The sequence below is a fragment of the Dromiciops gliroides genome, chromosome 5 (genome assembly GCF_019393635.1).
Source record: "Dromiciops gliroides isolate mDroGli1 chromosome 5, mDroGli1.pri, whole genome shotgun sequence".
In the NCBI taxonomy this organism is placed as follows: Eukaryota; Metazoa; Chordata; class Mammalia; order Microbiotheria; family Microbiotheriidae; genus Dromiciops; species Dromiciops gliroides.
In genome coordinates, this window is record NC_057865.1 from 52,054,931 (window position 1) to 52,069,523 (window position 14,593).

Consider the following 14,593-nt stretch of genomic DNA (forward strand, 5'->3'; position numbering starts at 1 on the left):
AATTAAATTAAATTAAATTAAAAAAAAAACCCAATATGGATTGGACCTTTGATTTCAATGGGAATTGCTGGGTGAGTAAACTCCTTCTACCAATGAAGGTTGGCACCTTATAGCCAACCTATAGCTTTGTAAAGTTGCCTAAAGCACTAAGAGGGCAGCTAGGTGGCGCCATAGTGCATAGAGCACCAGGCTTGGAGTCAGGAGGACTCATCTTCCTGAATTTGAATTCAGCCTCAGACTTTTACTAGCTGTGTGATCCTGGGCAAGTCACTTAACCTTGTTTGCCTCAGTTTCCTCATCTGTAAAATGACCTGAAAAAAATGGCAAAGCACTCTCGTAGCTTTGCCCAAATGGGATCATGAAGAGTTGGACACAGCTAAACCACAACAACAAAATAATCCTTCTAAGAATTCTAAACTATTTTTCTACAACAATAAGCACTAAGAGCTTAAATGACTTGCCCAAAGTCACACAGCCAGTACGTGTCAAAGATTGTATGCAAATCCAGGTCTTCCTGACTTTAAGGCCTGTATGAGGCTGCCATTGCTCAGAAAGTATAAAAATGCAAGTAATATACAAGTACAATGTGTCCTCCATTTCAAAGAACTTACTATGTGAAGCTGCCAATTATTCTAAACTCAGTCATTTACTTTGCCAGTATTTGACCTACTCACCTTTTTACTAGGCATTTTAGAAATTCAAATTGTACTAAACAATCTCTTTCAAGGATTTTTGCAAAAGAGAGAATAATTTGGTACCTTGGAGAGATAATGCAATGAATGCTGGTATCTACAACATCTGTTCAAATCATTGTACAACAAATGCAAATTGTGTTTCTATGCAATTATAGAAAAACAGTTAATTTTATTACAGGCTTTGCAGTGGGACAATAAAATGTTGGCTCTCATAGCAAACTGCATTTTTTCCAAATGTTTTCATAAATTCATGATTAGAAAAATACATATAATTTCAGTATTCTGTAATATATGAAATACATATTATGTGTGAAGGTAAGGTATTAATAAATGATTTGAGTCCTCACAGAAATGACAAGGGTTTGTGTCACACTGGTGATTTTTCTCTTTCATTTAATCAACATGCTCATAAGCTGTTTGAAGCCTCATAAGCCTCTCTCTCCTTAGGGGAAAGGTACGGCTAAAGCTGTAGATTAGCGCGTGACAGTAAGCAACTACGGAGAATGACTCTACAAATATGGAACTATATGTTAAAGGCAAAGATGATGTTTGTGTAAGGATGAGGTCAAACCCACTACACCTAATTTTAGTTCCGATGTCTTAATCAATTAACCAAAAGACCCTAGAGCAACTCAGAAAAGGTCTTTGAACATGATTGAGTTTGCATACTTTGCACAAAGATTACGTCCCAGGAAACTTGGCCATGCCCTGTGCATTATCCATAAATTGTCAAACAAGTTGCAAGGAAGAAAGAAAGAATTTCAGAGATTGAAGTGAGTGTGACATTCTAGACAACTCCCCCTGAGAAGGAACTAAAGGAGTCTAGGGGAGGAAAGGAAAGAAAGGCTTGGTTTTGGTTTTGACCAGATCTCTTTTCATCTTCCTTTTGACCAGGGGAGGATTTTCCATCTTCAAAAGACTCATAGGATAGTCAATTTCCCATCTTTCCATCAATGTCATAGCACCATATCCCCAGGGACAGAGGTGACTTCCATTTTCTTACTGCTTCTCATTGGGTTCATATATTGACTAGTGTTAATTTCTTCATCAGTGAGAAGCAAGGAGAACTATCTTCAAGCAGCCCAGAAAAGAGGAAAGGAACTTCTTGAGTACCCCACACGGGAGAAAAGGACTTCCAGCAACCAGAAGTTGTGTATTACCTTTTGCCAGATGGACTTTCTAAGCCTGAGCCTAGTTTCCCCTGTATTCTGTTGTTGTCAATCATCCTTCATGTTTTTTTAATTTTACATTTTTTATCTTCCTAAATATTATTTAAATTGTTTTCTTTTCTTTTCTTTTTTGCTGGGGCAATGGGGGTTAAGTGACTTGCCCAGGGTCACCCAGCTAGTAAGTGTCAAGTGTCTGAGGCCGGCTTTGAACTCAGGTCCTCCTGAATCCAGGGCCGGTGCTTTATCCACTGTGCCACCTAGCTGCCCCCCATTCTTCATTTTTGAAGAGGACCAATGACATCGCATAGCAATGTCTTGACTTGAGTATGAATTGGATTTAAATGAGGCAGAGTTGCACAAAGTCATAGGCCTCAAAAACAAATTTAAATAGGGCAGCTAGGTGGTGTTGTGGATAAAGCACTGGCCCTGTATTCAGGAGGACCTGAGTTCAAATCCAGCCTCAGACACTTGACACTTACTAGCTGTGTGACCCTGGGCAAGTCACTTAACCCTCATTGCCTTGAAAAAAAAAAAAACAAAGTCATAGGCCTCACTCTCTCTTCCAGAGTCATATAAGTCCAGTGCCAAGACAAGAGTCAAGATGACTGGTGATAGCCCAGGATGCAGTGAGTGACCGTGGCATCTTCAATGTCTAACCAAGCTCTAAGAACCCCACAGTATCTCCTTCAGTTGCTTTCATAGCCACTGGAACAAGTTGTTCTCATCTGCCCATTCTAATAGAGGGAGTCTTCACATGCTTGGGGGTGACATCTCCCTAACTCCCTTACGGGTTTGAAGCCTGTTGGTTACCCTCAGCACGGTTTAGCCCATCTGCCAAAATAGTTTACCAGCATGTGGCTGCTGTGCATACTACAGCCTCTTGGAGTCACAGGTGGGGTATGTGGGGTGTTCATGGAGGACTAGCACCTCTGGTGTGAGGACTTGCCAAGTTCTTTACAGGGCTGCTCATCCACCTTTGGTGTCCAACTGTCACTAACTCTCACCTGTCTTCTATATGTATTGGTGGGACATTGTGCCACAGATGTTGGTAGAGATATTTTATATCAATTGTGCTTATTGTACCTCTTTCTAAAAAATTATTTAAAGCTGGCTGATTAATGATTCTCAACAGATAATTTTAGGAAGAAGCACACCTCTGCGGGGCTTGAACCAATGGCTTTAGGGAATCATTCAACTCTTCAGGGCTACCCCAGAACCCTGAGGGGGGAGACATAGGCAGCCTAGCTGTAAGAACTTGATTTGGCAAGGAAAATCAGAATGGGAGTTGAGAAAAGGATTCTCAGAGCTTATATGAGCTACAGTGAGATAGAGTTCTGCACCTGAAGTCAGAAACACCTGGGTTTCATCCTTCTTCAGTTACTTAAGAGCCCTGTGACTCAAAGCAAATCATTTAACCTCTCATCCATAAAATGAAGATATCTCTAGTATTTACCTCATAAGGTGGTTAATAGGCTCAAATCAGAAGATATATGGAAAGCAGTCTACAAACCCCAAAGTGCTCAATGTTATTTCTTCTCTTCCTCCTCCTCCTCCTCCTTTTTCTTCTCATTATTATTAGTAGTAGTTGTTGTTGTATCTCATTAAGGAATAGTGAACTTCCACGTTTGTTAGGCTCAGCATAAGCCAGACCTTTATAAAACTGGATTTAGTTCTACAGACCATAATATCAGAAATGTAGATTATACTATGGCATTCAGGGGGCCCCACAAAATGATTACAGAGTTGGAAAATACCACATGTTGAAGGGGTGCTGCAATGGAAAGTGAGTTGTCCTGGGTCCACTACAGATTTGTGCTCGCTGATCTCCACAGGGGCCTCACTAGAGAAAAGCGATCCTACTCCTACTCTCTAATCAGTCCCCTAGGCTACTCTCCCTCGTGGCTGTTCCATACCTTTTCTTCTCCTCTCAAGCCTCCCACACCATTCCTTCCTCCTCACCTCTCTCACTGAGGACTTGGGTTTAACACTTCACTGAAAAAATTGAGACTCTTCTCTCCTCGTCATCATCTTGAATCTGTCTGACACCAGCCCCCACTATGTCTCCAATCAACCCTGACTTGCATAAGGAGATGGTCGTTCAACTGTCAAGGTCAAATCCTTGACTCATAACTTTGATCCCATCCCCTTCCTTATTTTTCATCAGATTGTCCCCTCTGTCATACTCACTCTCTATTTTCTTCATTCTTTCTCTGTCTGTTGGCTCCTTCCCTGCTGCCGATAAACATGCCCGAAAATCTCCCCATCCTTAAAAAAAAAAAAAAAACCCTAACTAGATCCTACCATGCCCACTCACTGTCATTCACTATCAGCCACTTCTCAGCTAAATTCCTATGGAAGGACATCTACATTAAATGTCTCTTTCCTTCTCCTATTTGCTCCTAAAATGTCTGCAGTACTTCCTGCCTCCTCATTCAAGAGAAATGCCCATTTCCAAATTCACCAGCGATCACTTAATTGACTGTTCTAATGACCTTTTCTCAATCCTCAGCCTTCTTGACTTCTCTGCAGCCTTTGGCACTGTTGATAACCATCTCCTTCTGGATTCTTTCCCCTTTCCAGGTTTTCATGACATCCCTCTTTTCAGGTTTGCCTCTTATCTGTCAGAATGCTACCTCTCAGTCTCTTTTGCTGAATTTTCATTCATTTCATGCCTTCTAATTGTGGGTGTCCCTAAAGACACGTCTCTGCCTCAAGGAACAAGTCACTTAATTGCTCTGGGTATGTTTCCTCATCTGTAAAATAACAGAATCAGACTAGATGCTCTCTGATGTCCCTTCCAGGTATACCATTCAATCATTTAATAATTTTAGAAGCCAGTAAAGGAATTCTAGCAGCAAAGATTGGCAAGGCTATTGAAGGGTGACTTAATAATAATCTTTAAGTATGAAGAGAGTTACTATATTAAAAAAATGTATCTGCTGTTCTCTATTTCCATTACTAATGAAACATAAGAGAAACATGGTCTTGGGCTGCTGGGGGAGGACTATAACCTCGGTATAGGTTTCTTTAAGATGATGGTTCTCACCTCTGAAGTTCAAAAGGAGACTCAAACAGGCGATTCAGTTACTACCTTGTTAAACTTAATATACTTCAAAAAACAAACTGGGGGCAGCTAGGTGGCACAGTGGATAAAGCACCGGCCCTAGATTCAGGAGTATCTGAGTTCAAATCCAGCCTCAGACACTTGACACTTACTAGCTGTGTGATCCTGGGCAAATCACTTAACCCCTATTGCCCCACACAAAAAACAAACAAACAAAAAACAATACAGAGGTTCATGGTTTCATAATCATTTCTCTTTTTGTGTCCTTTGCTTATTGAAACATTTGTGTTTGTGGACAATTGCTAAGTCATTAATAAAAGTTAAAATTGTTTTAAAAGATGAAGGTTGTTCTCAGAAAAAAATGGATTAGAGAGACGTTAATTTCTCCGTTGTTTTGGATTTTCTAAAACAATACATAACCTCAAAATCAAAATCGGTTGGAATGATTTTAGGTGGAGTTCTATAGGGAGGATGAAGTCATCTTTGAGTTTCCTACAATTCCAAGATTCCAGCCTCTGACAGCCACATATCAAAATGACAAATCTTTGTTTGGGGTCACTGAGCTGTCAAATCTTAGGAATTTTTCAGGATTTCAAAAAACATCTCAGAAAATGTATGTTCTCGCAATAAGAAAGTCAAGGCAGAGTGAGGGAGAGAAGCCAGCAGCTGCAGCTCATAGTCCTGATGAGCCTGTCTGCCTTTCTCTTACACAAAGGCTTCCTGAAGCCAGCAAATACAGGGTGGACCAAAAGTCAAGAAGGGGTGTCAATATTTAATAACTCCTTTATTTTTTGTTTTTAATTTACAATATCATAGCATCATATACAGTACATAGAGGAAATGGATTTAAATTATGTGTGAAAAATCAAATCTCATAAATGGCAAAAAATAAAGAAAAATAATTTTCAAAAAGTTATTAAAACAACATAACTTTTGGTCCACCCTGTATAAGTAAAGAGAGCCAAGGCTTCTTGGCTCTTGCTTTATATAGGCTGCCCCACTATATTGCTGTTGTACCCCCCTGACTATCCTTGAAAGAACAAAAGAAGAGAGAATCTACAAGGAGGCAGATACAATGAAAAAGACCACTGACTCTGGAGGTTAAGGTCTTATATTCAAATTCTGCCTTTTATGCTGCCTGTATAACCTTATTAATATAGTGGGTCTTGCCCAAAGACATGCAGATAGTAACTGTGAACTGTGAATCCTTTAATTTCAACCCTTTTAATTTTAAATGCAGTTCTGCCTTTCATATAGGTGTATGCCTCATTGATGCAATAAATGTGTCCCTGAAAGTAAAATATTTTAAATATTTTAAAAACCTTTTAAAATTCTCAATTTAGAGAGAATCGAACTATTTTGCAAAGTGAAGACTATATATGTTTTATTACTTTTTATATGAGTGTAACTGGTTTTCTTAGAGCAAGATAAACCTTTATAATAGTAATCACTTCTTTTTCCATAGTACTTCAAAGTTGATAAAGTGCTTTCCCCCAAATAAGCCTGGTAGGTAAGTAGTACAAATATAATTGTCCCCATTTTAGAGATGAGAAGACTGAATCTCACAGAGGTAAAGTGACTTGCCCATTAGTTAATGTGGTTCACAGGATCCGTACCATCATAGGACTGTAGATTTAGAACTGGAAAGGGGTTTAGAAAAGCTCATGTCCATCTCCTGTTTTTATAAGTGAGGAAATTCCTTGACTAGAATTCCTGTAAAGGAAGCTTTCTGAGCTGTGGCTTTGTATCTAAGTGCTATTTTGGCTGCAATCCCATAGATTTTGATAAGTAGCATCTGTACCACCATAACCTCTGATGGAATCTTCTGGGCTTTTTATAGTTTCCCCTTTTAACCTATCGGTATTTAATAGGCACAGTGACTTGTCCAAGGTCACACAGGTAGTCATTCTTTTCTGACCTGCCTCCATTGCCTGCACTCCTCCCAGTGCTCTGTCACCAGAGCCAGGCTTTCAGTTTACAATGGAGAGTCACACCCAATTACTCCGATTACTTCTTCCTACCAAGGCAAGGGAAACTGTCAAGGAAGGTACTATGTTTGATCTCAGCCAAACAGGTGCCTTAATCTCTCATAAACCAAATTTAGAGTATTTAGTACTTTGAATATTTTTTTAAAACACAGATAAAAAAACTTACTATCTACCTATACTCAAATATAAGATACAAAGAAGATTCTTTTCAGAACTTCCATCGTGGTCCCGTGACCCCAGATCATACAACAACTTTTCCCATCGACCTGAATCTATGAGATCCAAATTACTTCATCTCGTTTATTTTTTTTTTGAAAGCACAAAATAGTTACACATTGCTTTTTTCTAATAGGTATTTGTGTTGACTACATAGAATTGTAAATCTCATTGTTCCACAATTAATGAGGGAGGTGATTCTCAGTGAAATTAAGTGACCTGTCCAAGGTCACACAGGTAGTAGGCACTATCTGTGTGATCTTGGACAGGTCACTTAACTTCACTGAGAATCACTTTTCTCATCTACAAATTGATGGACTAGATGGCTTTTGCAGGGGGTGGCGGGTAAATGGAACAAGCATTTATTAAGTTCCTACTATAGACCAGGTACTCTGTTAAGAGCCTTATAAATATTATCTCATTTGATAATGAGAGCTAACATTTACCATATGTCCTGTCCTGGGCTAGGCACTTTACAATTACTATCTCATTTGATTCTTATAACAACCCTGAGAAATAGGTGTTCTTATTATCCCAATTTTATGGTTGGGGAAATAGAGGGAGATAGAGCGTAAGAGATGAAGCTCAGGACCACACAGCTAGTAAGGGTCTGAGGGCACGTTTGAACTCAGATCTTTCTGACCCCAAGTCTAGCACTCTATTCACCAAAACACCTAGCTGCGCAACTAGTTGGAAATTCTTTCCAATTCTACATCTATCTTCTTATGATCTTTTTTTTTTTTTGGGCGGGGCAGTGAGGGTTAAGTGACTTGCCCAGGGTCACACAACTAGTAGGTGTCTAGTGTCTGAGGCCAGATTTGAACTCAGGTCCTCCTGACTCCAGGGCCAGTGCTTTATCCACTGCACCACCTAGCTGCCCCCAATACCTTCCTATGATCTTAAAGGGATGACATTGAATAAACTAATTATTAGTGGATTTGGTGAAAGATTTGTTGGAAAGTTAATTAACAGCTCAAATTTCATTTTTATTACCATGCTCACAATCCCCTGTCACCACTGGGACTTTTTTGGTACAGTAAGAATTACATTACAATTTAAAGATAAAAAAAACCCACCACAACAACAAAAGTATGAAAAACTACATTAGATGAGAATTCTCCCAAAAAGGCAGCAAATAAAGGGAATCTGTGTCTCAAAATCCCTTATATATTCAAGAAATACGATCTTTGTCACTAGCTACTGAAATAAATACAATGAGCAAGTCCTTCCAAACATGACATTCCAACCAACTTTGTTCATTATTTGTTGATGTAGAGAAATCTAGGCTCCCAGGGGCATGGAGGTTTCAGGGAACTATCTCAGTAGCCTTCCTCTTCTTGAAGTCAAGCTTCCGTCCAGCCAAATAAACTAACATTGGGTTCATGTACTTACTGTCCACTAAAGTCTTCCTCTGACATCTCAATGTGATATGGAAAGGACCCTAGATTCTTAAAGGCTAAGCAAGCAAATCTCAAGCCCTGGTAGACGCTACCAAAATTTGGGGCATAGGTGCAGTGGCTAACTGTATTTCGGTTGTTAAAAGACCAGTCCAGCCAAGGACAGAGTGATCCATCACCAGGCTGGATGCAAGGGGATGAATTTCGGTCTCAGCTACTCAAAATGTTTAAGTCTCTATCTGTGTCTTTAGAGGGAGGGAGCCAATGCGGGGCGGGAGTTGGGGGGAATCATAAATCTTTGAAGTCTCCAAGTATTATCTACTATGTGGCCCAAATAGCATTGATATCAAAAGTTATAAACCCAAGAGATTAAAAGAAATTATTGATTTACTGATACATCTTTTTACTAGAAACACTATCTCTTTAAGCTTACCTATTTTTCCTTTGTTCAATTACCTTTCTTCTCTGATGCTAAAAAACGACTGGAAGTAGTTAATACCATTTAGAAGATAATTTACACACTGGGACCTAGGAAGCCTAGCTTTCTGTCCCACAATAATTATAGAGGCTAATTCAATTCAGTAAACGTGCATCAGTGCCAACTATGTGTAATCAATCAATCCAGCCTTGAGGCCAGGGAGACCTACAAACAAGTCTTAGCTCTGATACATACTGGCTGTGTGACTCTAGGCAGATCCATCTCTTTTTAATCCTCTGGACAATTCTCTAAGACTACAGGTTGCAAGATAAGGTGCTCATTTGTATTGGAAGAGGGATTTCTCATTGAAGTCACAGGCCCAGTCCTCACCCCTATGTACAAAACACTGTGTTGGGCCCTCAGTAAAAATAGACATTTAGGGATTAAAGGACTATTTACCTAATGAATGCTTCCACATACTAATGAATGTGAAAATCAATTCTGGGCACACCGGCACCTTCTTTTGTCATCACTCCAAGTTTGCTTAAATGTCACAAGTGTATAGACACTGAAATGCCAATTTCAAAGGCAAATGTCCTTATTAGTGTTTCTCCTAGTAACTCAATGGATGAATTTTGGCTTTTGAAATTTTAAAATCTCCACTGATTTCCCAGTGCCTGTAAGATAACATCCAAGTTCCTCAGGCTTGCATTCAAAGCTCTTCATCTCTAACCTATGTATCTAACCTTTTGTCCCTTTACCTCCACAGCTACCCTTTCCACCAACTACATGTAACCTACCCTATATCTCAGTTAGTCTTCTAACTGGGGAAAGAAATAAAATATTACTTTTTAAAAGTTGGTCTCATTATCCTGAAGACATTGTGATGCTCAAAAAATATGAGTCATGGTTTCTGGGTAATTTAATCCATTTATTGTTAGGCTGGCAAATTATTAATTAAAAAAATGGTCAGTTGGCTGTCTTTCTCCTTAATGGCGGTGGGATCACAGGTTATATGCCTTTCAAAGAAGAGGTATTCCTGAGGGATGCCTAGTCTCCTCTCATTGGTCAATTTAATTTGGAGGTAGACTATATTAAAATGAAGAGCTGACAGCAGATCACCCCAGACCAATTTTTTTTATTGCCCTAACAAGAAGGGTCATTCTTATATTATCAAGAGTCCTAAAAGTTTATAGCCATGACCAGGACCAAGGAGAGTTAACTTTATTTTATCAAGAAGGACTCTGGAATGGGGGGAAGTCAGGATTATATCTCTAAGATATTAATTACAAAAATCATTTCTCACAACATCCTATATATATTCCCAGCTATAAGCCCTTATTCATTTTTCCCTCTCATCTTTACCACCCTTTTGCTTCTATCTATCTAAATTGTCCTTAACCTTCAAATTTCACCCTCTCCCAGACTTCTCCAACCATCCTCCTTGATTATTTACAACAATTTGCTTCTTGGAATTAATGTAGCTTATTATGGGGCTAATCATATACAACCTTTCATTGTTAACTTCTAAGGGTGTGAATGTCTGATATATCAATCTAGAAAACAAAGACCTTTATTTATGTTCCTTTTATGTAGTGGGAATGGACTAGAGCAAGGGATGCACGTGGGACATGTGCTGGGAGTTGGGCATGTTCTCTACCAAATGTCCGAAGCACACGTCCCACAGAGAGAGGCCAACGTGCATGCCTAGTCCCATGGGAAGTGATCCATCCATTTCTGTGACATATTTCCCCTGTTAGTACATCATAGACATTCTGACTACTAATATTTAGAACAAGGGGGTTTAAACTATAAGTCCATAGATAGATTTCAGTGGGTCCATATGAAAACTTTTCATCTCTATTTTCTTCCTTTTTTTGTTTCTTTCTTTCCATCTTTTTTTCACTACCACTAACTGAAATGTGCCATTTCCTTCCATTTTAAAGACATTATTCTGAAGAGTCGATAGCCTTCACTGGAATAACAAAGAAATCTATGACCATCTAGAGATAGCTAAGTATATCCGTGGATAGACAATTAGACTTGGAATCAGGAAAACCCAAGTTCTAATCCTGCTATGGATTCTTACTAGCTAAGGGATCTTGGGCAAGTCATTTGACCTATATCATGCCTCAATTTCCTCAGTGGTAAGATGGATATAATAGTAGCATCTACCCCACAGAGTTGTTGTGATGATCAAATGAGATAACATACATAAAATGTTTTACAAACCTTTAAGTTTCAAATAAATGTTAGGTAAAATAATCATTTTTAATGAACAGATACATTTCCACCACAATTATCTTGATATAGACACACAATCACAAACAATCCTTCTGGGCTTCAGTTTCCCCCTATTTAATGAGGGAGTTATATATACCATATGCTCTCTAAAGTTTCGATGGGATCTAAAAAACTGTGATTCTATTTACTATCAATGGTGAGAGATTTGTTGTCCCATCATTACCATCATTAAATTATTATAATCATTGGTGTGATGATTACTTAGGTGTTTTTTTATTATCATCATAATCACCACATCGGACCAATTATATGGAGCCTCCATGGCCACCTTGGGCCTCTTCTACAGTCTAAGTATAGCAAGCAAATTCAAGGCCCTTTCCCCAGACTCCTTTGAAAATTACCTTGGCTTATTTTGCTCTAGGAACCATAATGGCCTGGCAGAAAAACAATGATTTTGCATAAAAGAAGGAAAGTAAGATTGGAATTGCCCATTTGCAAACAGTTTGGTTTATTTTCCAATGCTTTGTCTGAGTTGACACCTCTCCTACCTAACCTCATTGTCACTCCTCCCTCCTCCCTCCCACCATAGGACTTTACACATCTAGCACCTGACAACAGCAACTCCTGCCATGTTTGAGTTCTACTCAGAGCTCCCACTGTGAAAAGTACTGGGAAGAATGACGTTGTTAAGGGAAGAAGGCCAAAGGAGGAATTAGAGAATGAAATAAAAACAATTTTTTTTTGTTATCACTGGAACAACTGGTTGGTTTTTTTTCTTTTCTTTGGATTAGACTTGTGATTTCATTAGTTATGGAGGATATCCACAGATGAAATGAAGATAGGCACCTGCTCTGCAAACTTAAAGAGGATGATGGGTCATTGAGAGGCTAAGTGACTTGCCCAGAGTGACACAACCAATATGTGTCAGAGGCAGGATGTCAATTCTGGATGATTCCAAGGTTGGCTCTCTATCCACTAGGAAGAGTGGACACTGCTTCTCTCACAGGCCAAATGACCAACTTACAAAAAACGTTTTTAGAAATGAAACATTCTGGGGCAGCTAGGTGGCACAGTGGATAGAGCACTGACCCTTCTTCATATGTCTTTTATAATAAATCTGGGTATTTATAATACTCAGTGACTTATTTGCTCAAAGCTATTCTTAAAATAGTATTGCTATTACTATGTACAATGTTTTCTTGATTCTGCTCATTTCAGTCTTCACTGTTTCTTGCAAGTCTTTCCATGTTTTTCTAAGATCATTTCTTATACCACAATAATATTCCATCACAATCATACGCTATAACTTGTTCAGCCATTTCCCAATTGATGGTCATCCCTTCAATTTCCAGTTCTTTGCCCACCACAAAAAGAGTTGCTATAAACATTTTAGAACATGTAGGTTCTTTTTCTTTTTTCTCTAATCATCTTTAATAAAAATGTTACATAATGGTTTTTTTCCCACACCAATATGAATGTGTTTTGTTGAGTCCATTTGCAAGTGGAGTCCAGCTACAAATACAAATTTCAGTCTAATTTGCCTCCAGTTAAGAATTATAAGCATGAGCAGAACTTCATTTGAAGCCCCTATTAAAAACAATGTTATGTACAAAAATATTTACAGCAGCTCTTTGTGGTGGCAAAGAATTAGAAATTAAGGGAATGCCCGTCAACTGGGTAATGGCTGAACAAATTGTGGTATGTGAATATAATGGAACATTATTGTGCTGTAAGAAATGATGAGCAGGCAGATTTCAGAAAAACCTGGAAAGACTTAAGTGGACTGATGCTGAGTGAAGTGAGCAGAACCAGGAAAATATTGTACACAGTAACAGCAACATTGTGGGGTGTTCAACAGTGATAGACTTAGCTCCTCTCACCAATACAATGATCAAGACAATTCCAAAGGACTCATGATGGAAAATGCTCTCCACATCCAGAAAAAAAAGAGCTGTGGAATCTAAATGCAGATTAAACCATATTATTTCTATTCTTTTTTTTCTTTTTTGAGGGTTTTCCCCTTTTGTTCCGATTCTTCTTTCACAACATGACTAATGCAAATATATCTTTAATGTGGTTGTACATATATAACATATCAGACTGCTTTCTGTCTTGGGGAGGGGTGAGAGAAGGGAGGGAGAAAAATTTGGAACTCAAAATCTTATAAAAGTAAATGTTGAAAACTATCTTTACACGTACCTGGAAAAATAAAATATTATTAAGATTGAAAAAAAAAACATGTTATACATCTCACCTTTTAGGTTTTTAAGCAACAGAAAACCCAAAGTGCAAAATGTTCCATCTAAATGAAGGAAAATATATTCATTGAATCACAACTGCTATTACAACATAAGTAAAAAGCCATTGTCCATAGAGAATAAGCATATATCTATCATAATTCCATCTTCAAAGAATAATACACCTTTCATCTTTCTCAATCTTGTCAACCTCAATTTATACCATAATTTTCCTTCATATTTGTTGCAATGTCATATTTCTACAGTAATGACTTTCATCAAAGGGATTCCTATCATCATGCCAAGTAGACTTTGGTTTGTTCTTCCATTTCCACCCAGTGCTAATGACAACCTTTGTTTTCCTGCAAGCTTTTCATATGTTTCTCTGAAAAGCACAAAACCTATCAGAGATCAACACAGAATCCAACAGTGTAACACCATAAGACTTGGATGACTTAGATACAAACGACATCAAACATTTATAAAATGCTCTGCTCCATGCAAAGCCTGATTCTAGGCACTCAAGGAAATGCATAGTTTAGACATGTCTTTTTCATTCACATATAAAGATCACAGACATATACATCACCTATATCCCCTTAGGACTTGAGTTAACAAGCTCAAGGGGTAAAATGACTCTTGCCTTATGAGTTTATAATGCTAAATTACATTGCAATCACAATTAAATTGACCTAGCTTCAGAACCAGAAGACCAGGTCTCACTTCTTTCTGACACATACAGGGCTGTGTGATTCTGGCAAATTATTTAACTTCTTACTGCTAAGATCATAAGTTACAAAGAAGAACCTGCATTTGGAGGAATTCTCTTTAACCATGAAGTCACAAGTGTGGTCCTAATCCCCAGTTGCATTTTAGCTATCTAGCACCTAGCATTCAGTTCTTCAAATTAACCTTCCAATTCAAGTTTATTCAATAGTTGTTCATTCACCTGCAAAGTCATCATCAGTGACTCAAACAAATAAAATAGTACTTGACTTCATGAAGCTCATGTAAAACTGCCAAGTTATCTCTATAGCAGATAATAGGACTCTGAGGTGTTAACAATGAAGAAAACTTAAAGGGGATATCTAGAGCATGCAATTCAGCAAAAGAATCAGAAAGTGAATTCAGTGTGACCCTAAAACCATTACAAGATGGCAAGATA

General features: G+C 38.4%; 1 protein-coding gene across 1 annotated transcript in view; it reads right to left on the reverse strand.

Moving 5' to 3' along the window:
• ADAM22 (ADAM metallopeptidase domain 22) overlaps positions 1-14,593 on the reverse strand; it is a 264,257-nt gene that overhangs the window by 194,015 nt on the left and 55,649 nt on the right. The gene's annotated exons all lie outside the window — the stretch shown is intronic.